We start from the raw sequence: 25,614 nt of genomic DNA, 5'->3' as shown, positions 1-25,614 counted from the left end.
TTTTTTTTTTTTTTTTTTTTTTTGAGACGGAGTCTTGCTCTGTCGCCTGAGCTGGAGTGCAGTGGCCAGATCTCAGCTCACTGCAAGCTCCGCCTCCCGGGTTTACGCCATTCTCCTGCCTCAGCCTCCGGAGTAGCTGGGACTACAGGCGCCCGCCACCTCGCCCGGCTAGTTTTTTGTATTTTTAGTAGAGACGGGGTTTCACCGTGTTAGCCAGGATGGTCTCGATCTCCTGACCTCGTGATCTGCCCGTCTCGGCCTCCCAAAGTGCTGGGATTACAGGCTTGAGCCACCGCGCCCGGCCACATTTTTCAGTTTTTCTCCCAGCATCTCAGTGAGCATCAGCCTAGCCCAAAGCCAAGAGCACTGGACAGAAAGCCAGGGACCCTGAGCACCCCACTCAGGCACAGGAGAGCTCTGGGACCCTGAACATCCTCAGTCCCCCACAGAGTGGAAAACGGGGGAAACGCTTTGTATGTGGAGGCGCGTAGTACAAATGAGAGGGTTTGTTGTTACTGATGCTACTATTAAGAAGGAAGATGAGGAGGAAGGGAAGGCCTGGGTCCCCATCACCTCCTCCCCCCACAGAAATGCTTTCCACTCAAGCCACTACTCTGTGCTTTATGGGCATAACTTAAAGCCACAGTTAAATAAAGGCTCTCTGTCACTTACAGGACAATGAGTGCTGACTCCAGGCCAGGATACAAAGCAATGAGAGCTGCTCTAGGGGAGCCCACAGCCTTGGAAGGGTCCACATGATGATACCTGTGCGCCAGGCTCAGGATCTTTTCTGAGCCTGCACTTAAGGATACTGGTCATAATGCCAGATAAGGCCTATAGACAAGAACTCTTAAAATAACTGCCTGCTTAATTTTGCTTAAAAAGAAAAAAAGAAAAAAAAAAAAAGGAACCACAGACTCATCTGTGTGTTTTCTGCTGTGAGATGCAGAATCCACATGACCACTTGTGGGCCCGGGCAGTGGAAGAGATACTTCCACTCCTCCCTCTCCAATGGCCTCAATCTGATTTCAGTTCATACTCCCGGAACTTTTCCTGGGTCTGAGGTTTCTTGAAATAGCCAGGAAAGCAACCTTAAATAAATATCCCAGTCTTCCTCTGGCTGGGTCTCCAGCAGAGCCCGCTGGCAGCAAATGTCCGGCGCTCCCAGAACCACAGAGGAGAGGAGCTGGATGCCTTTTGAGATAATTTTTGAGATAATTCAATCTACTCCTCTTCCTTTACAGGTGAGACCCTGTGAGCAAAAAGGACGACTGACAGTCATTTCCTCAGAAACCAGATTTCCCTGGTTCCTCCGCCCACTCTCCTCCCTCCCCAGCCTCCAGACTCCCCAGATCCTAACTCTAGGTCTGCCTTCTCTCCACTGTACTTGGCTGCCTCAAGCAAACCCCAACAGAACCCCGCAAAGGAGAAAGCACTCAGGCTCAGGCTGAACACCAAGGACGTGGCAGGAGCCACCTCTGCATTCCATGGCCAGGGGCTACTGAGAGAAATGATGGCTCATTCACTCTAGAGAGTTAAAGAAAAAAATGTAAAAAATCATGGAAAAGATTTGAGTATAAAAGCATGATACATAACAGTTTGTACAGATTAACTCTATGTTAATGAATACACATGCACAGATATGGAAAATTCAGCAAAGTATTAACTATAGTTATTTCTGGGTGGCAGGAAGACAGATTATTTTTTCTTCTATTTAACTGTAGTTTTTGGTTTTGCTACTATACTTGGAGATTCCTTGAATGAGTTTAAGTTAGAGGTCAAAAAAGAAATTTTTCTGATGCACATGGCTTGGTATGGCAGTATGAGAAGGAGATAAAATCTGTTTAAATCTTTTAAAAATTTATAAATCAAAAATAACATCTTTTAAAAAAAATATATGATGAAATCTTTATTTCACATATCCAAGGAAAAGAGCATGGTTCTCTCACTAGGCCACAGAAAGGGAGCCGAGGGCCTGGCCCTGGCTTCTGACATAACCTGCCACGTAGGCATGGTTCTGCCCAGGCCCAGGTGAGCACAGACTGATTGAGCTTGCTGTGCAGCTAGGCCGGGCCAGGCACCGTAGTGGCCCCTGGAGGGAAGCACGTGCTGGTCCCCGAGGAGCTGGCTGCAACGTGGGAGGAGGATGCTCACCCAGGAAATTGCTAAACACTTAGGCAGGAGGTGATTTAGATTTGCCATTTATGTTTCAGCCTCTCAGCAGAGTCTGGGGACCTGGTGATCTGGACTGTAGCCTGGAGTTCCCAAAGGAAGTTTCTAGGGTAGATTGGGGGTGAAGGTGGAATTAGGTGTTGAAAAAAGGGAGCTATTTATTTATTTATTTATTTATTTATTTATTTATTTATTTAGAGATGGAGTCTCGCTCTGTTGCCCAGTCTGGAGTGCAGTGGCCGGATCTCAGCTCACTGCAAGCTCCGCCTCCCGGGTTTACACCATTCTCCTGCCTCAGCCTCCCGAGTAGCTGGGACTACATGCGCCCGCCACCTCACCCGGCTAGTTTTTTGTATTTTTTAGTAGAGACGGGGTTTCACCGTGTTAGCCAGGATGGTCTCAATCTCCTGACTTCGTGATCCGCCCGTCTCGGCCTCCCAAAGTGCTGGGATTACAGGCTTGAGCCATTGCGCCCGGCCAAGGGAGCCATTTTGACAGAAGATGCAGAGAGAGCATTTGAGCTGAGTCACCATGTGGGCAAATGTCCAGAGATAGAAAGAAGGGGGCTGGCAGGGGATGGAGAGGAGACCTTGACGTTCTGGCACTTCAGAGTGAGAAGCCTATAAAGGTGAGCACCAAACAGCCTGGAGGGAGGGACTGGTTGGAGCTTGGGAGGAGTGACGGGGCTGGGAGGGTGCAGGCAGCCTTGCCAGAGTCAGAAGCATCTCCGTGCAGGAGAAGGACAGGGCTCCCATCACTAAGTGTTGCTGCCAGCCAGGCCCAGGGCTAGAGACTTCACACGGTCATTCACGGACCTCTTGAACAGAGGTAGAGCAGGTGGCCCTGTGACTCAGTGGTTCACAGCACAGGCTTTGGAGTCAAGCACACCCAGATCCAAAGCCTAGTGCCAATGCCTGCTCACTCTGTGACCTTGGACAAGTGACTTCACTTTTCTGAGCCTGAGGTGCCACTGTTTTTTTTGTTTTGTTTTTTTGAGACAGAGTCTTGCTCTGTCACCCAGGCTAGAGTGTAGCGATCTCAGCTTACTGCAACCTGCACTTCCTGGGTTCAAGTGATTTCGCCTGCCTCAGCCTCCCTAGTAACTGGGATTACAGGTGCCCACAGCCAGCTAATTTTTGTATTTTTAGTAGAGACGGGGTTTCACCATCTTGGCCAGGCTGGTCTCGAACTCCTGACCTTGTGATCCACTCGCCTTGGTCTCCCAAAGTGCTAGGATTACAGGCGTGAGCCACCATGCCTGGCTCTGAGTTGCCTGTTTTATAAAACAGAGACACTCCTCCCTCCCTCTCAGGATGGTGAAGGAGATTTAGGAAAATAACACAGAGAAAGCTCTTAGCGGCCAGGTGTGGTGGCTCACGCCTGTAATCCCAGCACTTTGGGAGGCCGAGGCGGGCAGATCACAAGGTCAGGAGATGGAGACAATCCTGGCCAACATGGTGAAACCCTGTCTCTACCAAAAATACAAAAATTAGCTGGGCATGGTGGCACGTGTCTGTAGTCCCAGCTACTCGGGAGGCTGAGGCAGGAGAATGGCTTGAATCAGGGAGTCAGAGGTTGCAGTGAGCCGAGATCACACCACTGCTCCAGCCTGGCAACAGAGCAAGACTCCATCTAAAAAAAAAAAAGCACTTAGCATGGTATACACCCAATAAAACAAGCCTGAGACGTAGGGTCTATAATTACCAGCAGTAATGGGAAGCTGCAGTGAGGAGGGGCCTGAGAACGGGAGTTCAGAAGTGTCCACCCACAACAAATAGAGAAATGGAGAAAGAGATGTTTCTAAGAGACAGCCAGCAGGACCAGACTGATGACACTAACATATGAAAGGCCTAATGCACAGGATTAGAAAAGAGAAAGGTCAGCCAGAGAAATAAATGCTGACAGCGCCCGTACTTGCTCTGTCTGGGGGAAAGGAACCCAGTGAGGCCAGGGATGCTTGCCTGGGCTGGGGCTGGCACAGCAGACTGTCAGCGTCTGACGCTCCTCAACATCCTAACCACCCTCTGGCTCCTCTAGCTCACCTTCCAGGGGCACTCAGCAGCCTTCTCAGCTGTGGATCTTTATCCGGGTGGCCTGCAGGGAGAGGGTGTCCTAGCCCAGATGAGGCAATATCCACTTAGCCTGGCAGTGAAACCACTCCTTAAAAATGAATCAACTGGTATCTGGTTTATACATCAGGCCCTCTAACCAGGGTTAGCATGAGTCAGCATCTCTGAGTCCAGTAACTTGGATTTGCTCTTTTTCTCCATCACCATTGCAACTGCCTAAATCTAAGCCACTATCAGCTTGTTCTAGGAGAGCTGCCCCAGCCTGCTCCATGGTCTCCCTGTGACCACTCGGGCCCTCCTAGAGTTTATTATCCACAAAGCAGACATAAGAATCTTTCCAAAACTCTCAGTGGACACCCTCTTTTTTTATTTACTATTATTGTTATTATTATTATTTTTAGAGATGGTGTCTCGCTCTGTGGCCACAGGCTGGAATGCAGTGGCATGATTTCAGCTCACTGTAACCTCCATCTCCTGGATTCAAGCAAATCTCCTGCCTCAGCCTCCCGTGAAGCTGGGACTATAGGCACCTGCCACCACGCCCAGCTAATTTTTGTATTTTTAGTAGAGATGGGGTTTCACCATGTTGCCCAGGGTGGTCTTGAACTCCTGAGCTCAGGCAATCTCCCCACCTCGGCCTCCCAAAATGCTGGGATTACAGGCGTGACCCACTGCGCCCAGCCAGATGCCCTCTTTAAAACCCCCAAGGGCCTCCCATTAAAATAAAACACAAACTCCTTATCAAAGCTACAGACCTCTGTATATGACTGTTGCCCATCTTTTCAGCATCAGCTCCTACCACTACTGGTCCCCTACGGCCTCCCCACACCACCACCATCACCATGAGCCTGTCACATTGGCTTTCCGTCTGTTCTTCGACTGTGCCAGGCTTTGGGGCTTTGTCCTTAATGATTGCAATGGTCCCTCTGCATGGACAGCTTGGCAGCTCCCACCTTCAGATTGTGAATCTGTGTGCCCCTTGACCACCCTGTCTAATTTATTTAGTTCCTTTCCCCTATTTTTTGGTTACAGCATGCTAGATTGTTTTGTTTTTGTTTCATTTTGCCATTTTAACCATTGTTAAGGGTAACAATTCAGAGGCATTAATTACATTCACAATGTTGTACAAAAATCACCACTATCTATTTCCAAAAATTCTTATCACCCCAAACAGAAACTTCAAATTCATTAAGCAAGCATGCTGGGTTGGGTGGTTGGTTTTCTTTCTCTTTTTCTTTTTTTTTTTGGAGACAGTCTCATTCTCTTGTCCAGACTGGAGTGCAGTGGCGTGATCTCGGCTCACTGCAACCTTTGACTCCCAGGTTCAAGCAATTCTCCTGCCTCAGCCTCCCCAGTAGCTAGGATTACAGGCGCACACAGCCTTGCCCAGCTAATTATTTTGTATTTTAGTAGAGATTGGGTTTCACTGTGTTGACCAGGATGGTCTCGAATTCCTGAGCTCAGCCAATCCGCTTGCCTTGGCCTCCCAAAGTGCTAGGATTACAGGCATGAGCCACCATGCCCAGCTGGGTGGTTGGTTTTCATAGTAATTATCACAAACTGATCTTCTATCATTGATTGATTTACTTATTTGTTTTTATCCCTCCTTTAAAATAAACTCCATAAAGATAAGAATTTTGTCTCATTAGCCATTGTTCCCAGGGCTCAGCGCAGTTCCTGATAAATAACAACAACGTTATCATTTGTAGTCTGCTATTTGCTAGGCACTAATCTGAGTACTTTACATCAATGAACTCACTTCATCTTCACAATAACCTATAATGGGTAATAGGTACTCTTATTATCCCTATTTTACAAAAGAAGAAACTGAAGCAGAGAAGTTAAGGAACTTGCCCCAGGTCACACAGCTAGTAAACAGCAGTGCCAGAATTCACATTCAGCAGATCTGGCATCAGATGGAGGGGTAGATGGATAAATGGTTGAACACATGGATGACTGATGGATAGAACACAAAGAGACAACCTCTAGTCTACCCAACTGAGGATAGAGACCCGGGCTGCATTCACCTTGCGAGCCTTTGTGGCTACCAGCCAGCCCTCCTCTCCTGATGATTTAGTTTATCTCAACACCTGATGTTTCCATCCAAAGTCCTGATATTATTCTCATTATTTTACTAATGAGGATGCACACGCTCAAAGAGGCAAATGGATTTGTCCAAGGTCATAAGGCTGTGCCAGGTATCTCTGATTCCAGAGTTCTTCCCACTATATGGCATTCCAGCAACCTCAGGGGGCTCAAGCTGTACTGACTTCTCCCAGGGTTGGGGCTGGCTAAAGAAAGACTTCCCAAGATTGAAAATGAAACATACTGGGAAGAGCTGAACTCAGAATCAGGACCATTGCTGCTTCAGTGCTTCTTCTTCCGATCTGATCAGCTTTGGGCAGGTCACTTCCTCTTTCTTTTTTCCTTTTTGAGATGGAGTCTCACTCTGTCGCCGAGGCTAGAGTGCAGTGACACAGTCTTGGCTCACCGCAACCTCTGCCTCCCTGGTTCAAGCGATTCTCCTGCCTCAGGCTCCCAAGTAGCTAAGATTACAGGTGCATGCCACCACACACCCAGCTAATTTTTGTATTTTTAGTAGAGATGGGGTATCACCATGTTGGCCAGGCTGGTCTTGAACTCCTGACCTCAGGTGATCCACCCGCCTTGGCCTCCCAAAGTGCTGGGATTACAGGCGTGAGCCACCACACCTGGCCACTTCCTCTTTCTGAGCATCAGTTTCCTCATGTGTCAAACGGGGATGAGAGACCCTGTCCTCCACTTCAGAGGAAGGCCATGGAGATCAAGGCTATTACAGAGAATGGAAGGACTTTGAGATACAAAAGTTAATGTCCTGGGCCAGGCACGGTGGCATGCATAAGCACAGCAGTGAAACAACATGAGAACACACACAGCCACATGTATGGCGCAAGCAAAGCTGTCTCTTCTAAACCCTGCACACTGATGATACCAAAGACTGTTGCCCAGGTGTTCTTGGGAATTCTGAACCAGGTGAGAGAGGAGATGGGGAGGCAGGGGAGGGGGGGAGACACCAAAACACCAAGAGACTGCCAGGCAGAAAAAAGTCTTTTGTTTTGAATGATGTTTTTAATAATCAGTTACTAAGACAACTCTTTCTTTCTGGGAAGTCAGGGGACACGTCTCTTCCATCTCCCTACAACCACGCCGCCTGGGTTGTTAGTCTCCATTTGCACCCCCAGATCCATGGCCTGCTTGAAGAAGCAGGAGGCTGGCCCATTGGATTGTCCCTTGAGCTCCCTTGTCTCCTGGCTTCTGGTTCCATTTGGCCAATAGAAGGCACTGGCAGGGGCCGGGCACAGTGGCTCACGCCTGGAATCCCAGCACTTTGGGAGGCCAAGGTGGGCAATGACTTAGGGTCAGGAGTTTGAGACCAGCCTTGCCAACAAGGTGAAACCCTGTCTCTACCAAAAATACAAAAATTAACTGGGTGTGGTGGCAGGTGCCTGTAGTTCCAGCTACCAGGGAGGCTGAGGCAGACCTGGGAGGTGGAGGTTGCAGTGAGCAGAGATGATGCTACTGCACTCCAGCCTGTTTGACAGAGAGAGACTCTGTCTTAAAGAAAAAATAAAGAAGAAGGCGTTGGCAGGAAGTCAGAAGGTGGAAGGAGAAAGTTCCTGGGTGTATCTTCCCCAATTTCTCTCTCTGTGGTCCCAGCAGTGGCTGAGCCCCTCTGCAACAGCTCCCTGCCCACCTCTACCGGTCACCGAACTCAAGTAACACTGCTCCCTCCTGCTTATTCACGCCGAGAGCTGGTAACGCCTTCTGTCCCTGTTAGTTTGTGGGTGTCTCAGCATCCCGTGTGGGTTCCCCTCACCCTGCTCACACCTTTATTAACATCTCCTCAGGGGAAGCATCTGAGTGGAATTCTGTTTGCTGTCAGAATCAGACTGATCCACCACCTGATGCTCATTTAGGATGAGGGGCGCCTGAGAACAGGCAGAATAGGCTAAGAAGTCAAGGAAGGCAATGGAACCGTAAGCAAGTCCCTTAATCTCTTTGTGCCTCAGTTTGTTCATCTGTAAAGTCATGATTATAATCTTGCATACCTCACAGGCTTACTATGAAAATGGGATCAGATCATGCCTATAAAACACTACACACGTACCAGAATATTAGAAATATTTGCTCCAAAAATATTAGATACTCTCCAGTTAAGTCCAAAGACTAAAATGTTAATAATAGCCTTCCCTTGGAGAAGGAAATATGGGCCTTTTCCTCTGTATTTTTCAATTTTCTACTATAAGCATGTATTACTTTTGGAATCAGAAAAGAAAAAAGAAGAATTACAAGAAAAAAAAAAAAAAAAAAGAAAGAAAGAGTGCCTATTAGGTCTTATTATTTCTCTCACTTGCTGGAGATGACGTGACTTCCCAAAGGGATTTCCCCAGTATGGAACACTCACTTTCTTGAGTGATAATGTCTACATGGACATGAATGAAAGGATGGAGGGTACAGGCTGAGAGAGCTGCCTCTGAGACCTCAGGCCACCTTCACAGCCAGACCAGAAGGATCAAAAACGGAGCTGGGTCTGTAGTCATGCTGTCTGGTGCTCGGGTTTGTACATGGCAGTGGGGAGATGGCAATTTGTCAGAGGCTTGCAATACCCACAGACACCACTTTAAACCAAACAATGTGAAGAGGCCACCACCCATCAGCCTTGGCTTCTTGCCCGAAAGCTTCACGGGCCACCAGGGAGCCTCAGGCTGATGTGCAGTGGTGAGCTGGGGACCACGTGACAGCACAGAACTGCAGAGTAACAGCACCAAAACGGAGAAATGCATCCCACCTGGCCCATCCTGATGATGATGCAGAAGGCAGAGCGAGACCTCCCACTAGCAGGGTATCCTCTGAGAGCCGGGCAACGTGCTGGCTGTCTTCTGGGCTTTATCTCATTTGAGCTGCATAAGGGCCACACGGAGTAGGTGAGCTTGTTTCCCAGGCAGCTTAGCAGCCAAGGCCACATGGCTAGTCAGTTCCAAGGAGAGCTAGGACTAGGACTCAAGTTTGCTGGCTCACAGTCCAGTGCTCTCCCCACTCAATGCTGCTACATCCCACGACCTCCAACTTGCTGTAGACCATACAACCAAAGCTACTGTTCCTCTGGATGTAGAAATAATAACGGCAGTATCAATCCCTCCCACATGCAGGGCACTTTACAATTTAAAGGATCTTTTTATAACCATTTCGCTTGGACCTCACCAATTAGTCATTGTTGAGAGTCGGCAGGAAACAGTAGTTACGGACATGGGCTTAGGAGCCAGAGCTGGAATCCTGATGCCACATGCTTAGTGACCTCAGGCAGGTTACTTAACCTCTATTGAGAAGACTATCTCCCACACCTCCAAGGTATATAGTGAGAATTAAACGAGATAGGCAGGGTGTGGTGGCCTGTAATCTCAGCACTTTGGAAGGCCAAGGTGGGAGGACTGCTTGAGCCCAGGAGTTTGAGAACAGTCTGGGCAACACAGCGAGACACTGTCTTTACCCTGCGCCCCCACAAATTAGCCAGGTGGGGTGAACCTGTAGTCTCAGCTACTCAAGAGGCTGAGGCAGGAGGATCACTAGAACCTGGGAGTTTGAGGTCACAGTGAGTTGTGACTATGCCACTGCACTCCAGCCTGGGTGACAGAGTGAGACGCTGTCACGCTTTAAAAAAACAAGAATAATGGCCGGGTGTGGTGGTTCACGCCTGTAATCCCAGCACTTTGGGAGTCTGAGGCAGGCAGATCACCTGAGGTCAGCAGTTCGAGACCAGCCTGGCCAACACAGCGAAACCCTGTCTCTACTAAAAATAAAAAAATTAGTCAGGCAGGTGGCACGTGCCTATAATCCCAGCTACTTGGGAGGCCGAGGCAGGAGAATTGCTTGAACCAGGGAGGTGGAGGTTGCAGTGAGCTGAGATCCTGCCATTGTACTCCAGCCTGGGCAACAGAGTGAGATTCCATCTAAATATAAATAAATAAATAAATAAATAAATAAATAATAGTAAAAGAAAGAAAAGAAAAAATAGATAAAGCACATGAAGCTTGCTCTAGCACAGTATTTGACATATAGCAGATACTCAGTGGCAGCAAAGGCTCAGATCACCACCAGACAGATGGACAAACTGAGGTACAGAGAAGGTAAAAAGCTTGTCCAAGGACAGTCTGGGTATGGGCAGCAGCATAGTCCAAGCAGCAGCTTATAGCATCCTAAAAGAATTTGAACATTTCCTAGGAGAGCTCCATACTGGGTGGGTGAAAGAAGGGGTCTCCCTGGGACATCACCACCTTTTAAGGGTGACAGAGAGATGGCCTCCTCCAAGACCAGTCCCCTCAGGTTCCAGTGAGGAGAGGAGGGAACAGGAGAAGGGAGAAGCAGCAGACCTTTGAGAGCAACTATCACGGTCTCATGATTTCTGACTCTTTCTCTCACTTGATTTTCATTGTCTAAACACTGTTAGAGTTCAGTTAGTGTTACTTAGAATACCATAAAATTGGAAACAACTTCAAATGTCAATCAACAGGGGGGCTGGCCAAACTAGCTAGGGTTTATCCATTAAAATTTAATTATGAAAGTATAACATACATATTGCAAAAATTTTTGAGATAGATTTTATATCTACTGACATGAAAAGATGTCAATGTGTAGTTACATGAAAAATGGAAGTTGTAAAACAATAATGCAATGTATGATCCCATTCTGGTTTGTATGTTTATGTTGGTATAGAAAATATCCTGGAAGGATACACAACATGCTGTTATTAGCTATGACTGGAGAGTAGGATTTGTTTGGGAATCTACGGGGAGAATACTTTTTTTTTTTTTTTTTTTTTTTTTTTTGTGACGGAGTCTCGCTCTGTCACCCAAGCTGGAGTGCAATGGCGCAATCTCAGCTCACTGCACCGCAACCTCCACCTTCCGGGTTCAAGAGATTCTCTTGCCTCAGCCTCCTGAGTAGCTGGGATTACAGGTACCAGCCACCATGCCTGGTTAATTTTTTGTATTTTTAGTAGAAACGGGGTTTCACCCAGTTGGCCAGGCTGGTCTCGAACTCCTGACCTCAGGTGATCCACGCGCCACAGCCTCCCAGAGTGCTGGGATTATAGGTGTGAACCTCTAATCAATCGTGCCTGGTTTACACTTCTGAATTATTAGATTTTTCACAAATTGTTTTTGTAATTAAAACTAAAGAAAAATAGTAAAGAAAGATTTGTTTTTCTGTTTTATTTACTTCCCATATGCTTGCTGGAACTCCATTTTCTGCCTGTTTTCTTCCAATCTGTATCTACGTTCACACCTAATTTTATACCACTGTAATATGAATACTGACAATCTTAGGAGTCTTCTTTCCTATTTAACATTAATTGTATCAGACCATGAATGACATCACATCATGACATCATCATCACCTCCACTAACGTTCATGGATACTTCACTATGTGCTAGTTACCATGCCAAGATTTTTACATGCCTTAACTTACTTCATCTTGATGACAACCCTAAAACCAGGTACTTGAACTATCCACATTACAGCTGGGTAAATTGGGGCTTTGAAAGATTAATTAACTTGCCAATGCCTCACAGCTAGTAAAAACAGAAAGAAGACTGAAGTCCTGTTCTATGCAAGTGCCAAGTCCTCACTGGGAACCTCTCTGTCCTACTCCCCTCGAAGACAGTGAGTGGTGAGTGAGAAGAAGGTGGCAAGCAGGGAATAGCAAGAATATGGCAGGCACTATGTCTTTCAACTTGAGTGACCCTGATCAAGTCACTTCCCCTCTTGATTGGTTCACTCATTCTTTCATCGGACAAGTATTTGCAAACCACTGAGCAACACGCTGTGATGAAACAATGAATAAAATGTGAACTCTGCCTTCAAGGAGACTGGAGACTAGCATCATTCTCTTCAAACACAGAAAGGATCTAGCCCCGGCCCTACTTCTGTCACAGGGCAGTCATAAGCACAAAATAATCAAGGATGCAAAAGAGCTTTGCAATTGCACAGCTCCATCCACTGCAAGCAGCTTTTCTGTGGGTGTTCACCACTGCATATTATTTTATCCAGTGGATGTTCCAAAGCTTACCCAATCATCTTCCTATTGTTGGACACTTAGTCCCAATTTACTGCTATTATAGAGGAAGCTCTGATGGGGATTTATTCAAAAGAAATAATTCAAAGGAAAAACAGGCCAGAGGTGCAAAAAAGATGCTGTCCAATCTTCCAAATGACTAAAGGGAGACCAGCCCTTCTCAAACTCACCAGGCCTCAAATGGAATTCCTGACCCTGTGGCCTTACCCACTCCAAGCTCCTCCTTTTCCAACCTGGCGAGCCACCCACTACCAGAGGGACACCTTAGTGAGTGTCAATCTTGCTCCCTCCCCAGCCCTCCGAGTCCCCATAGTTAAGGTTTCTCCTATGAGGTCACGTCCACCCTCTCCTGTGGATCATACGGTTGCCAAAGGGACCTTCCCAAAACACAGTTCTGTCATGCTCCTCAGCAGACTAAAATCCTGCAAAGGTTCCTAGAGCATCCTGGCTCATGTCAAGTCGAAACACCTTGGCCTGACATTTAGGAGAGACAGAAGGGGGAGAGAAGTAATGTTTACTGAGTTCCTGCAATATGTTAGCATTACACTAGGTGCTTTATGTAACAACCACAACATGGTCCCTATGAGACAAGCATGTTTATCTACATTTTACAAATGAGGAAACTGAGGTTCGGGCCAGCTGAGTGATGTGCCCAAGGCCACATGGCTAATACAATGCAGTGCTGTGACTAGAGCCTACGTCTGGAGGATTCCAGAGCTCCATCAAAAACCCAAACACAAGCTGACTTTCTGAGTCACCTTCCAGCTCACACTCCGCCACACACACTATCTGTTCCACGCACACCAGACCACCCACTCTTCTTCAAAGGCATTACTATTTCCTTCCCCTCTGACCTGGGGAAGTGGGTGCCCTTCCCCCTTCAACCATCGAAATCCGACTGGCCTTCAGTGGCCAGCTCAAAGGTCCCTGTCTTCTTGAAGCCTTCCCTGAGCACCAAAATAGGAGTCCATGCTGAGCCTCTGCAATAGTACACTCTTTACTTTTAGTGTGTCATGTCTGCATCTCTCCCAGCTAGACTGGGAGGTCTTTGAGGAGAGGGATGCATCTGGCTGAGTGACTATTTCACCTTGAACAAAACGGAGTACGGCCTCTGAGAAATTACAGGCTGCCTTGCATGGCCTTCAGGAACATGGCTCTGACCCATATTGCCTAGGTTTGAATTCTGACTCCCCACAACCTAATTGTTTGACCTTGAACAACTGTCTAAGCCACAGCTCCCTCAATCTGTAAAATGGGAAGAATAATAACTCCTATACCTCATCTACATCTCACAGGGCTTTGTGAAGAATGTGAGTTGTACATGGAAGCCCTTAAAACTGGGCCTGGCACGTAATAAATGCTCAATAAATGTTAGCTGTTACTATTCTGATCCACAAGCCTCCAGCCCACAAAGGAAGCAGTGCCAGCCTGCTCCACCCCCATCCATCCACCCAGGTTCAGCTCCCTGCCCACAGGGCCTCCTCAGCCCAGTCCCCACTGGGGCCTCAGGATGTGTCCAGGGCCAGCCCATCTTCCCTAAAAACCAATGGGAGCAGGGAGTCTGGTGTTTCCCCACTTCTGGGGGATGCTGGCCAGAAAGCAGAAGGCCAAGGCTGATCCTTCTCCGAGAGCTCTTAGTCAGTACCTATCTACCCCTACCCCTTAGGATCATAGTAATATTCAGTCCACAAAGCCCCCCCTGCGTCGCCAGACATACACAAACACATCTCACACACCTCTCCACCTGGACCGGCCCTGGCCTACCAATGAATTGCCAGGCTCCGCTGGACACCAACCTGGTACTTCCAGACATCGCCCCCAGGAAATGTCATGGTAGAAAGAAGGGCTCTAGACTCAGACCACCCCACGCTTTCCGGCTGTGTAACTTTAGGCCGGTGACATAACCTCTCTGAGCCTCAGTTCCTCCTCTGTAAAAAGTGGATAATTAATCGTACCTATCTGATAGGGTTACTGTGAAATGACTCAAAGCACTTCTTGCAGTACATGGTATACAGTAAGTGTTCAATATATACCATCACTTTGATTGTGTAATCATTGGTATTTATCTCCAGGCAGAGATGGTCATCCCCCCCTTTTTCTGCTTTGAGATGGAGTCTCGCTTTGTCTCCAGGCTGGAGTGCAATGGCACGATCTCGGCTCACTGCAACCTCCCCCTCCTGCATTCAAGTGATTCTCCTGCCTCGGCCTACCAATTAGCTGGGACTACAGGCGCGCACCACCACGCCCAGCTAATTTTTGTATTTTTAGTGGAGACGGGTTTCACCATGTTGGCCAGGATGGTCTTGATCTCTTAAACTTGTGATCCGCCCGCCTCAGCCTCCCAAAGTCCTGGGATTACAGGCGTGCGCCACCGCGCCCAGCCAAGATGATCATCCTCTTTTAACAAATGGAACAGAGAAGCCCAGAAAGGGGCCCTTAGGGAAGTCCCTGCAGGGGCTAAAAAGCACTTCCCACTACAGCCTGAAGTCAGAAAACTCTCTCTGTTGCCCCCTGGAGGCTCAGGCCAGAACATCCCTAGGCACCTGGCATCCTCTCAGCTCTATGCACTTCCAAGAGGGTCCAGGGCCACTGGCGGCCCTTTCTCTCAGCCGTGGCCTCTCCTGCTCACCTACTGAGGGCAAGCGCTGGGAGGCCAACATAACGCGCCTCCTAAGGGATCAGGTAGCCTCAGGCTCCAGGCTACAATGCCTAGCCCCTGGCAGAGTCCTGTCTATAGCACAGCCACCGCAGCAGGGAAGCCGGCATCTGAGCTGCAAGAGCCCGAGAACAAGAGGTGGAAGACCTGGGCACATTAGTGCTGACTCCCCCGCTCAGCTGTTTTGTGACCTTGGCTAAGTCACTCTTACTCTCTAGGCCCCATTTAACCTTTCAATATCAACTGAGTGAGGACTACCTGACCAAGCATTGTTTTCATGCAGGGTTCTATGGAAGAAGCTCTTCAAGAAGCTCACAGGGCTGAGCCCAGGGGGACTGTCACATAGCCCAGGAAGGACTTTAATAGGAACAATGCCCTCTGTACTGATCTCCAGGATTGCCTTGAGGTGCCACTGAAATCCCAGGGACTGTGCTCTGCATGCCACAAATACTGTGCCTGGGTTGCCAGGCAGGCATGACCTCAGGCTGGCCAGGAGAAGCCAGCTCCATCCCTGCACAGAGCTGGCAGAGCCTCCCTGGGCCACGGTGGCTCACAGAGGAGGCTGGCACAGGCTGCCTCTGCCGCAGGCTCCATCTGGAGGAATGGGTGGGCAGACAGGCACACAGCTGCCTCTATTCTCCACACCCTTGCCCGGGACAGGAGGCACTGAGTCTTCCAGGAGCTGTGGAGGGCACCATCCAGGCCCCAGATCTCGACCTGGCCCAACTGTCACTGATTCTGGAAGGCTCCTAATGCTGGGGTTTAGGGGACAGGGTGGGAATGGAGCCAAGTCGCTGGACCCCGCACAGCCTTGGTGAGGTCCTAAATCTGGCCGTCTCACATTCCCACCTTTGGGTGCAGAGGAGGTGCTATGCGGATCCAGAAGTGAATGTGGGAACACGTGGTGCTCTCTCCCCCACCAATGCATCCTCAGAGCTCCGAGGGAAAAGCAACGACCATGGCTGGCAGCTGAGGGAGAGATCAGCATCCCCAGAACTCCCTCTTGGTCTCTGTCCAGCCTTGAAGGTCTCCATGGACCACTTTGAGCCATATAGGTCTGCCAATCAGTGGCCTCTGCGCCCAGTAAGTAGCCCAGTGGCTGTAGACATTGGCCCCCCCATGCCTATCCCTGAGACCCCAGCCTCTCAGGCCCTTGGACCTCCCCAAGTGTGAAGGTGCCAAACACAAGTGGGACACACAAGCCCTCTCCCTCTGATTAGGGGACAGTCACTGGCCAGGGCAATGGCAGGCCGGAGCCGCAGAAGTCCTAGGGCTAAGATACCTGCTAGCAGCTGTGAGGTACTTGTAAGGGAGACGGGAGGGAGGCAAGCCCAGAGCGGGGAAGGGTCCGTGCCCAGAGCGGGGAAGGGTCCGTAACCTGAGTGAAGAGAGATGAGGGCAAGAGCTCGCCAGCATCCCAGGCTCCAGCCAAGAGCTCCTCCTGCAGCGTCCGAAGCAGGAGAAATCCAGAGAGCCCTTGGCCTCCGGAGGCGGCAGCAGGAGTGCTCTCGGAAAAGAGAGTGGGCCAGCCGGTGGGAGCCCAGCGCCCACCCACCGCTCATCCTACAGCAGGACCAAAGCCCCCCAACCCCCAGCCTCCTGATCCTCTCTCCAGGCCTTGGAGGAGGCTGCAGACCGGTAGGTGGGGAGGAACAGCAAGACCCTCCCCCACACTGGCCAGGGGACCAACAGCCTGAAAACTCAGTTCTCGGCCTCGCCCCCGTTCCTCCCCAGGACTGAAGGCTGGGCCTCGATGTTGCAAGCCCCCGGCCCCAGAGCCACCTGATCCCCCGTGTGCCTACCTGGGCCCGGGGGTCCCCATGTCGGGCAGGCTGGGCGAGGGGCGGTCCCCTCGGCTCCTCTGGCAGGCAGGCCGCGGGGCGGGGCGCCGCGGGGTCGCGGCGGGCTCTGCGGAGCAGCCTGTTCGGCGACACCCCCGCCCGCTGATGGATGCCGACTGCAGCAGCGGCGGCGGCGGCGGCTCGGCGTGCGCCGGGGGCTGGGCACGGTGCCCACAGCCCCGGGCCTGGCGCCCGACGCGCGGCCAGCCCCCGCCCCCGCCCCGGCCTCGGAGCCCAGCCCAGGGGCGGCCGCCGCTCGCGCCTGCCTCCCAGCTCGCGGCGGCCCTGCCCCTGCCTCCGCCTCCTCTCTGCCTGTCTCCTCTACCACCACCCCCGCGCCCCGCCCTCTCTCTCAGGCTCCCAGGCCACCTCTTCCCGGTCCCTGCCACACGGGCAGTTCCCAGACCACTGCGGGACTGTGCAGCAGCGGGCCCTCTCGAGCGCCCCGGCTGCCCCCACCCTGGTCCTAGCCAGCCCGGGGCCTTCTCGCTCTCGCCAAGCCCTCCTGGGGGCTCAGCAGCGAGAGAGGGAGGGGGAGGAGAGAAGAGGGGGATGGATCCCTGACTCAGAAGGGGTGACTCAGCCTCAGTGGGCCTCCCATCCCACCGGAGCCGGATCCCCTCACCACCCCTGCAGCACAGCAACAGGGCAGAACCCGCCTAGGACTCGGCGTCCTCCCCCACCAAGAGGAGGTATTGCAACTGTCTCCTGGGAATCCTCTGTGCCTCTGAGTGTGTCTAGAGGGTGTCCACATTTGTCCACATGTGCCTTGGTGACGATGACAGTAAGCGTAACAGTGAACCCAGGGACCTATTGGGGATGAGGCCTGTGTACAGGCACACTTGCTGTACGTGTGTGAGCATAGGCTGAGTGTGCACCTGAGCTCCAGGAAGGGGCAAGGGCTGGCCAAGCGGCTCGTGGCAGAGACCATGGCTCAAAACCAAGCTAAGCCCTGCTCCTCCCCTCCAGGAGCAGTGTTACCCACTCAAAAAACCAGTCCAACCACTGCAGCACCTCCATCTCATATAATCCAAAGGTGGGGACCTCAAGCCACAGAGGGCTCTGGGAGGTAGAGGGCCTGGGTTCCAGTCCAGCTCTGCCACTGGCTCAGCAAGTACCCTCGGGCAAGTTGCTCCATGCTCTGGGCCTTATTTGCAAATGATGAAAGGGCTGGACATTCCTATCTCTAGGGCCCCTAGTTCATGGGGAAGCCATAGAGAGAATGGTGGGTAACCGCAGCATGATCTCCAAAGATTTCTGTCCATGGGTCTACTGCAACCCATATGACTGCGACCCACCCCAGTCACCAACTCCACCCCCAGGCATACACAACTATTCATTCATTCTTCACATCATTCCTGAGTACCTACCATGTGCTGGCCATGGTTCTTATCACAGAATCCACTGCTCTGGGAAGCACAGAGGCCCCACGCTGGGAAACAGTCTCGATGTGAACTGAGCCCTCTATCCTTCCCTGCTGCGATTCCCTCAGTATCAGCCTCACCAGTGGGCTCTCCATCTCTGCTTGTCACACACTATAGAGCCAGGCACTTCCCTCCCCCAACTCCTCCCTCCCAGTGTGCTGCTCCATCATGGTGACCTTCTACCCTGGGTCCTCATAGGCACTCTAGCGACTCCAGAGAATGAGGCTATGCCCTCTCCTCAGCACCCTTTAGAGAACTCAAGATACAACTGTGTCCCTTTGTACCATGTCCAAAGCAAGCCTTCTCTCCTCTAACTTAAACCTCCTTCATCAGGTGTCTTTAGATACAGCTTCTGGTGCCTTCACTCCCCCTGCTCACCAGGTTCAGGAGTAGATGAAGAGCAGAGAGCAGAATGAAGCCAGCTCTTCCCAGTCCTACAGAACAGGCCCGCCTTCCAGACAGAAGGTGGGAAGACAGACAAATCTGCCCAGACCGACTGACAGAAGGACCAGTGTCCTGCTTGGCAGTCTTCTGTAGAAATCCTGTCCTTTGCCTTTGGACTTCTCATCCCCAGGCCTTTCAAATTCACTTCTTCCCAGGAGCTCCCAAGGGAGTGTCACACATGCCCCTGAGGCTGTGGCCTTGGGCAAGTCACTTTGCCACACAAGGTGCTCTGTTTGAGTTTAGCTCACCACACATTTATTTAAATGAATGAGTGAAAGGACCAATAAAACTCAGGAGTTATACCAGATGAATTTATTGTTTCAGATGCACAGCTGCTAAGAGATTCTTGACTGCCTGCCTTCAAGTATTTTTATTCCAAATAGGCTCGGTCTCCACTGCTGGCTGAGCCTTCCCAATCATGGGCTCCCGTGGGCAGGAGGATCTGGGCTGCACGGCCAAGGCTTCTCTGTTTCTCTTAGTTCAACTCTCCTTCCCTGGCCCTCTCCCTTTCCTTCCTTCCCCCAGGCTGAAGCCCTCCCCACTCCTCCCCTGGGGCAGGGCGACTTTCCCACCCTCCTCAACCAGATGGAGCCTCTCACTTTCCCAGGAGAATCCAGGCTACACTCCAAAGACCGAGGCAGGATGTTCCCAGACATCATCTGCAGTTACACCCAAAGGGCTCAATTCACTTCAGGTCATTGAGACCACACAGAAAATGAGGCTTCGGCTATTTTCATTATTTTGATTATTATTATTATTATTCACTAACATTTCTATTAGCACTTTCTAGTTTGCAAAATACTTTTGTGTGTCATCTGCACAGTATCTTGTGAAATAATATCATCCCTCATCTTATAAATAGGCAGGCTGAGGCTAAGAGTGGGAGTGACTTGTCCAAGTTACGCTTGCACAGTTACACTGGCTCCCTGGACTGGATACTTTCCACTTTACCCAACAATAACCCTTTCCAGAAAAATCAGGCTGGAGGAAGCAGGAGAGACACTTAAGAATACATGGCCCCTATAGGCATCAGTTGCAATTACTACTCGAGTTACCTGTTTTCATTCCCCAGGCAAGGAAACTGAGGCACAGGGACAGGATTCAACCCAGGACCAAGTCTCCTGGAGAAAGAAAGGAAGAGGAGCCCATCCAACAAAGGGGCTCCTCAGTTCCCTTAGCTGCAAATTTTGCTTCCAGCCCTAGCTCTACCATTTCTTTTTGTATTACTTAGGCAGGTTATCTGACATCTCTGAGCCTCAATTTTCTCACCTATAAAATGGGAGAATCCCTGCCCCGTGTCTGTCACTGGGCTGCTGTGATGGGAGGTCAGCAGATGCTGGCAGAAGAGAAGGGACAGGACCCTTCATCCCCTCTCTGCTCTGTCTAGGAGACAGGAGAAATTCTTTCCTCTTAAATTTTAACTGGAGGGAACTTAATGGTGCACAAGTCCAGGATACAGGAAAGCCAGAGGAGAACGGAAGTGATTTGCTCCACTGGCTGGGAAAGCAAGGGGCACAGAGTCAGCCACAGCCCCCCAAGGTCACTGCAGGGCAGAGATTCAACCAAACACTTCAGGCAGGGCCCCTCCTATCTTCCTTTTATCTTTCAAAGGAGGCAACCAAGGTCCTCAGCAAAGCAGTGACTTGCCAAGGTCACCCACAGGTAGTGGTCTCCTGACTCCCAGCCACCAGGGCCCTTGCCTCCTGGGCAAGCAGGGTGGGGTGGAGAGCACTCCCAGCCCAAGGACTTAATCTTTCATTCAGCAAGCAGTAATGCTCACACCAAGCCAGGCCCTGGACACTGGGGAAGGCGGGAAGAATTGAATACAGCCTCTGCCCTTGAATTCACAATCAATCTAGTGGAGGCACGTACCCGAGCACATCAGAGGGTACTAGAAGATGAATCACCACCACTTTCTGAGCACCTCCTCTGTGCCTGGCACTGGACACACATTCATTTGGTTAACCCTCAAAGCAATTCTCTGACACTGAAATTATTAATCCCCTTCACAGCTGAAGTAACTGAGGCTCAGAAGGGTTAGCAACTTCCCAAAGTTCATGCAGCTAATAAATGGCAGGGCCAGAATATGACTGCCAGGTGTATCTGGTGCCAAACTCTGAGCTTCAACCCTTATAAACTCCCTGTTTTTAGATCTGTGCTAACCAATATGGTAGCTACTAGCCACATGTGGCTATGGAGCACTTGAAATGTGGCTTGTGGAAATCAAAATGTGCTGTAAATATAAAAATCAGATTTTGAAGATTTCATACCAAAAAGAATGTAATACGTCTCATTAATAATTTTTATATTGAAATACATTATGGCCGGGCATGGCTCACACCTGTAATCCCAGCACTTTGGGAGGCCGAGGTGGGTGGATTACCTGAGGTCAGGAGTTCGAGGCCAACCTGGCCAACATGGTAAAACCCCATCTCTACTAAAAATACAAAAATTAGACAGGCATGGTGGCATGTGCCTATAATCCCAGCTACTCCAGAGGCTGAGGCAGGAGAACAATTGCTTGAACCCAAGAGGCGGAGGTTGTAGTAAGCTGAGATTGCGCTATTGCACTCCAGCCTGGGGGACAAGAGGGAAACTCCGTCTCAAAAAAAAAAAAAAAACAAAAAACAAGACAAAAAACAAACAAACAAAAACCTTATGAATGTATTGGGTTAAATAAAACAAATCATTTGAATAATTACATATATTTCTTTTGACTTTTTAAAAAAATGTAGCTACTAGAAAATTTAAAATTGCATGTGGCTTGCACGTGTGGCTCACATTATATTTCTTTTGGTTAGTACAGGTTTAGATACTCTGGGGTCCTAACTCAGCCCATAGGGATCAGAAAAGGCTTCCTGAAGGAGAAGATACCAAGCCAAGCTGGGTTAAAGGTGAGGTCATGGGGAGGAGGGTATTCCAGGACAAGAGCACTGCAGGGCATCTGGCTCCTGCCCCGGAGGGCAGCTGGGCCCAGCAACAGCCCCAGGCCACTGGGAGCTGGGCCAGAGGGAGGGAGCTACCAAAGCCAAACTTACCAGAGCAGCACGACCCACCAGCCTGGGAAGTGCTGCCTGGCAGGCTGTTTCACTGAGGTTGGCACTCTGCGGGGGGCAGCACAGGGCAGCTGTGTCTAGGTGGAGGAAGTAGGCAGGGTGTGGCAGTGCCCACCTTGCAGGGACCTCCCCGCTTCAGCTGCCCCCTACTTCCTCTTCTCCGTCTCCTCTAAGAAGCCTCTCAAAGCACTGCAGTTCCCAGAGACCTTACCCTTCCTGTAACCTTCTATCCAGTCCAGACGGTGGGAACCACACCCTTCTGCGTTAAGCCTTATTCTAGCGTGGAATGATGAGGATGCCTGCAAACTGCATAGCAGGTCACAGTGTACAAAGCACTTTTCCATATGTATCTAGTGTAGTGTTGCTGAAGAGCCTAAGGGCAATGTTCACGTCTGGCAAGGGGGCTGGGGCAGGGATGGGGGACATTTATTAGCACAGGAGCTGCATGACCTTGAGCAAGGCCTTAGCCTCTCTGAGCCTCAGTTGCCCCATCTGTACAATGGGGATAATGTCAGCACCATCTTTCAGAGCTATGAGAATGACATGCAAGAATGCCCACAAAGGCTCTGTATGGTGCTGGCATGTTCCAAGCTCCCTTCTGCACCTCAGATGGACCCCACTAGGGTGCCCCTGCAGTGTCTCCAAAGCCTGCCCATTCTCAAGGTTGCCTCCCCTCCAGAAAGCCCGGCCCTGTCTCCTCTGGCATGTTCCCTGAGGCGGTCTCTTCTTCTCTGCCTACTGGACACTCATCTCATCCTTGCCTCTACTTCTGAATTTGGGGCTCAGTTGTCATGAGGCTCTCCAATGTATCCAGTAAGACTGGCATTTCTCAAAGCTGGGAACCTTAGTTCTGGTCCCTGCCCTTCCTCCTCTTCTATACCCACAGCCAAGCCCCCTGTACATGTCTGGGCATCCCAGAGGCTCTCACAGCCCACTCCAGTGGCTTGGACAACTGACTGCCATCTTTGGCTAAAGACAATGCTGGTCTCCACAGAGCACAGTAAGAGGATCTTGTCTTGCTTTGCTTCCTCAATGGAAGAAGCTTCAGTGGCTCCTCATTCTCTGATGAAGCAACTCAAACACCTCAGCCCAACTCTCAAGACCTTCCACAGCCTGGTCTCACCTGGCTCTTTAGCCTCATTCTCAGATTCCATGTGATGAGCTTTGTCAAACTGACTGGTTCCAGGTCCCCAGGGCACAGTGGCTCTGCCCTCTTCTCTGCCTGGGAGACCCTCTTCCCATTTCCCATAGTTATTCTTCTAGGCATTCTCCAGGAAGTACTTCCTGAACCCTTCCTCTTTGCCCCAACTCCTCTGGCTAGAAATAACCTCTTGGCCCCTCTCTCTCCCTCCTGCCACCCTCAAGTTCAGGGTCATGTGACCTAAACTTCCACTGTACTATGAGCTGTAGGATAAGGGCCACTTTTCATCATACTCCCTTCCCCCTCACCCACACACACCCCTGAAGGCCCACATCAGTGCCCAGTTCACAATATGTGCATAGTATGTGTTGGCCATCTTCACACTGTGAGCCAGAGGCCAGGGAGCAAGTAGGAGTCAGCACCCAGGATGCTAGGACACTCCTGAGGCTGAGATCTGCCTTATCTCCACCTCGGCTGTTTCTTAATAGGTCCCCATGCTTCCAGCTGCTCCTTAGGAAATCAGCCCCTCTAGGAGGTCTAGAAGCCACATTCCTGAGACCAGAACATGAAAAATCTGGCCATGTTCCCACTAGATACAGATGTCCACCCAGCCTCCCATCGGGTGCCTGAAGTGTCAGCTGAGGTTTGCATCATCACAGCATCTCTAATTCCTTGCAGTCAGAAGAGAGCTGGAGAGTATCATACAGAGGCTGGGAGCAGTGAGAGGCAACAGGAGAAAAGCTGTGCGTGTGTCCCTGGTCCCGGGTGCCACAAGGTGCTGCAGCATCACCATCAATTAACATTGCTATTGCAGGGAGCATCTGAGTCCCCACTTACTTGCTGGCACTGTGCCTAGCAACTTGCCTATATTTTCAGTTTTAAATCTCCTACTTCCCTGTAAGGCAGAAATTATAGATCAACCTTGATTTTACAGGGGAAGAAACTGAAGTTAAATCGCTCATCTAAGGTCACACTGCTAGTAGGTGGAGGGGCCCAGGATTCAACCCCAGGCATGCCTGACTCCAGGGCCTGTGTTTGTTCTATCATTACTCCTACACACATTAGGCTTCACACAGGTTTACTCTGGAGATACTGACATATTCTGTTCATGTCTGGGGGGTAGTTACACAAGTACGTATAAACTTATGATCTATGTACTTTTCTGTGTTTATGTTATAACATCAATAAAGTTTCCTTTTTTTAATGTTTTTGTCCCAGAGATGAATATGTGCTAGAGATTTTCAGGGTGTAAAATACTCTTAGGATTAGAGTCTAAAGCTAGAAAGCTGTTTCTATCTTTTTTTCCTCTGTTTTGTTGTTGTTGTTGTTGTTTTGAGACAGGGTCTCACTCTGTCACCTATGCTGGAGTGCAGTGGTGTGATCATGGTTCACTGCAGCCTCAACTTCCCCGGGCTCAGGTAATCCTCTTACCTCAGCCCCTTAAGTAGCTGGGACTACAGGTGTACGCCATCATGCACTGCTAATTTTTATAGTTTTGTAGAGATGGGGTTTTGCCATGTTGCCTAGGCTGGTCTCAAACTCCTGAGCTCAAGTGTTCTACACACGTTGGCCTCCCAAAGTGCTGGGATAACAGGAGTGAATCACTGCACCTGACCATCTTTTTTTCTCCCTCTCTCTTTTCAACAGTTTTTCCATTTCAAACAGGGACTGTTATGAAGACCTCATAAACCCCCAAGCCAGACCCAGCAGAATTTCACCTGCTGTCTGCTGTCAGATCACAAACATTTGCTTGCACTCACATTCCCAGTCCAGGTGCCCACTCCACCCAGCCAGCACTTCACTTCTAGAAGCTGGCACTGCTCTGCTGTCTTTTCAACCCTCTCTTCATCCATCCATCTGCAGGGACCAGACGGCTAGACCAGCCGCTGCATCACTGGTTAATCCCCAACTTCACGAGGCAGCCAGGCAGTGACGCCTGAATGTTCCCATCTCCCCGCACCAGGCCAGGCTGGGCAGAGAAGTTGTCTGTGTGTGTAAACACAGCCTTCTGCTTAGGCAGCTCCTGCCGGACTCCCCTCGCCAACTGGGCCCTCTGTGGCTTTTATCTCCCTGCCCAAAATAACCATTGGCTTCAATGGTTCTCTGGGCATGAATCAGACTCTCGTAGAAGCCTGTGAGCAGCTTGAGGACAGGGAAGTTATGGTACCAATCTCTGTATCCTCGGTGTGCCAGTGCAAAGGTTTGTGGGATTTATCAAACTCCTCTGTGTACCTGGAGGGACCTGCAGTAGGAAGCAAGAGCTCTCTACAGAAAACAGTCACATCCTCCAAAAGCTCACAGCTTAGTAAGAGAAAATACCCACACCAGCCAACTGCAATGTAAAACAGAAAGCACTAAAAGTTATAAGAAGAGGACAGAGTGTTGGGGAGTTCTGAGGAGAAAAAGATTAGAGAGCAGCAGGTGTCAAAGAAGGTTTCGAGGAAGAGGTCACATGTGGGTTGGGCATTAAAGGCAGGGCAGAAGGACAATGTAGACTGAGGAGAGAGCATAACACAAGCCACAGTGGTTGGAAATTACAAGGTAGACTCAGGAAACGCTGCATATGGCCTGGAGCCTGGGATACTGAGACTATCCCTGAGGAGATAGAAAGGAGCTGGTGCCAAGCAGAGCCTTGAATGACAAACCAAGTGCACTGCACTGTCTAGCAACTAGCCACATGTGACTATTTAAGTTTAAATGT

The 25,614-nt window shown here is 50.1% G+C and overlaps 1 protein-coding gene and 1 long non-coding RNA gene across 6 annotated transcripts in view; one reads left to right on the top strand and one right to left on the bottom strand.

The window, feature by feature from the left end:
- EPB41L1 (erythrocyte membrane protein band 4.1 like 1) overlaps positions 1-25,614 on the bottom strand; it is a 139,371-nt gene that overhangs the window by 59,096 nt on the left and 54,661 nt on the right. The window contains exon 1 of one of the 5 annotated variants that reach the window (XM_026455269.1): positions 16,810-16,960. The exons of the other annotated variants lie outside the window; for them this stretch is intronic. The gene's annotated coding sequence lies outside the window, so the exon portion shown is untranslated. Of the gene's footprint in view, positions 1-16,809; positions 16,961-25,614 lie in introns of those variants that run through there. 5 annotated transcript variants of the gene reach the window in all.
- Positions 15,926-24,117, top strand: LOC113225025. Its single transcript, XR_003309638.1, has 4 exons — positions 15,926-16,090; positions 16,455-16,645; positions 21,523-21,610; positions 22,659-24,117. It is a non-coding gene; the product is annotated as an uncharacterized LOC113225025 (long non-coding RNA).

Source organism: Piliocolobus tephrosceles, chromosome 20 (assembly GCF_002776525.5).
Source record: "Piliocolobus tephrosceles isolate RC106 chromosome 20, ASM277652v3, whole genome shotgun sequence".
In the NCBI taxonomy this organism is placed as follows: domain Eukaryota; kingdom Metazoa; phylum Chordata; class Mammalia; order Primates; family Cercopithecidae; genus Piliocolobus; species Piliocolobus tephrosceles.
Note: the sequence above shows the minus strand (reverse complement) of the source record. Positions and strands in the feature narration are given on the sequence as shown.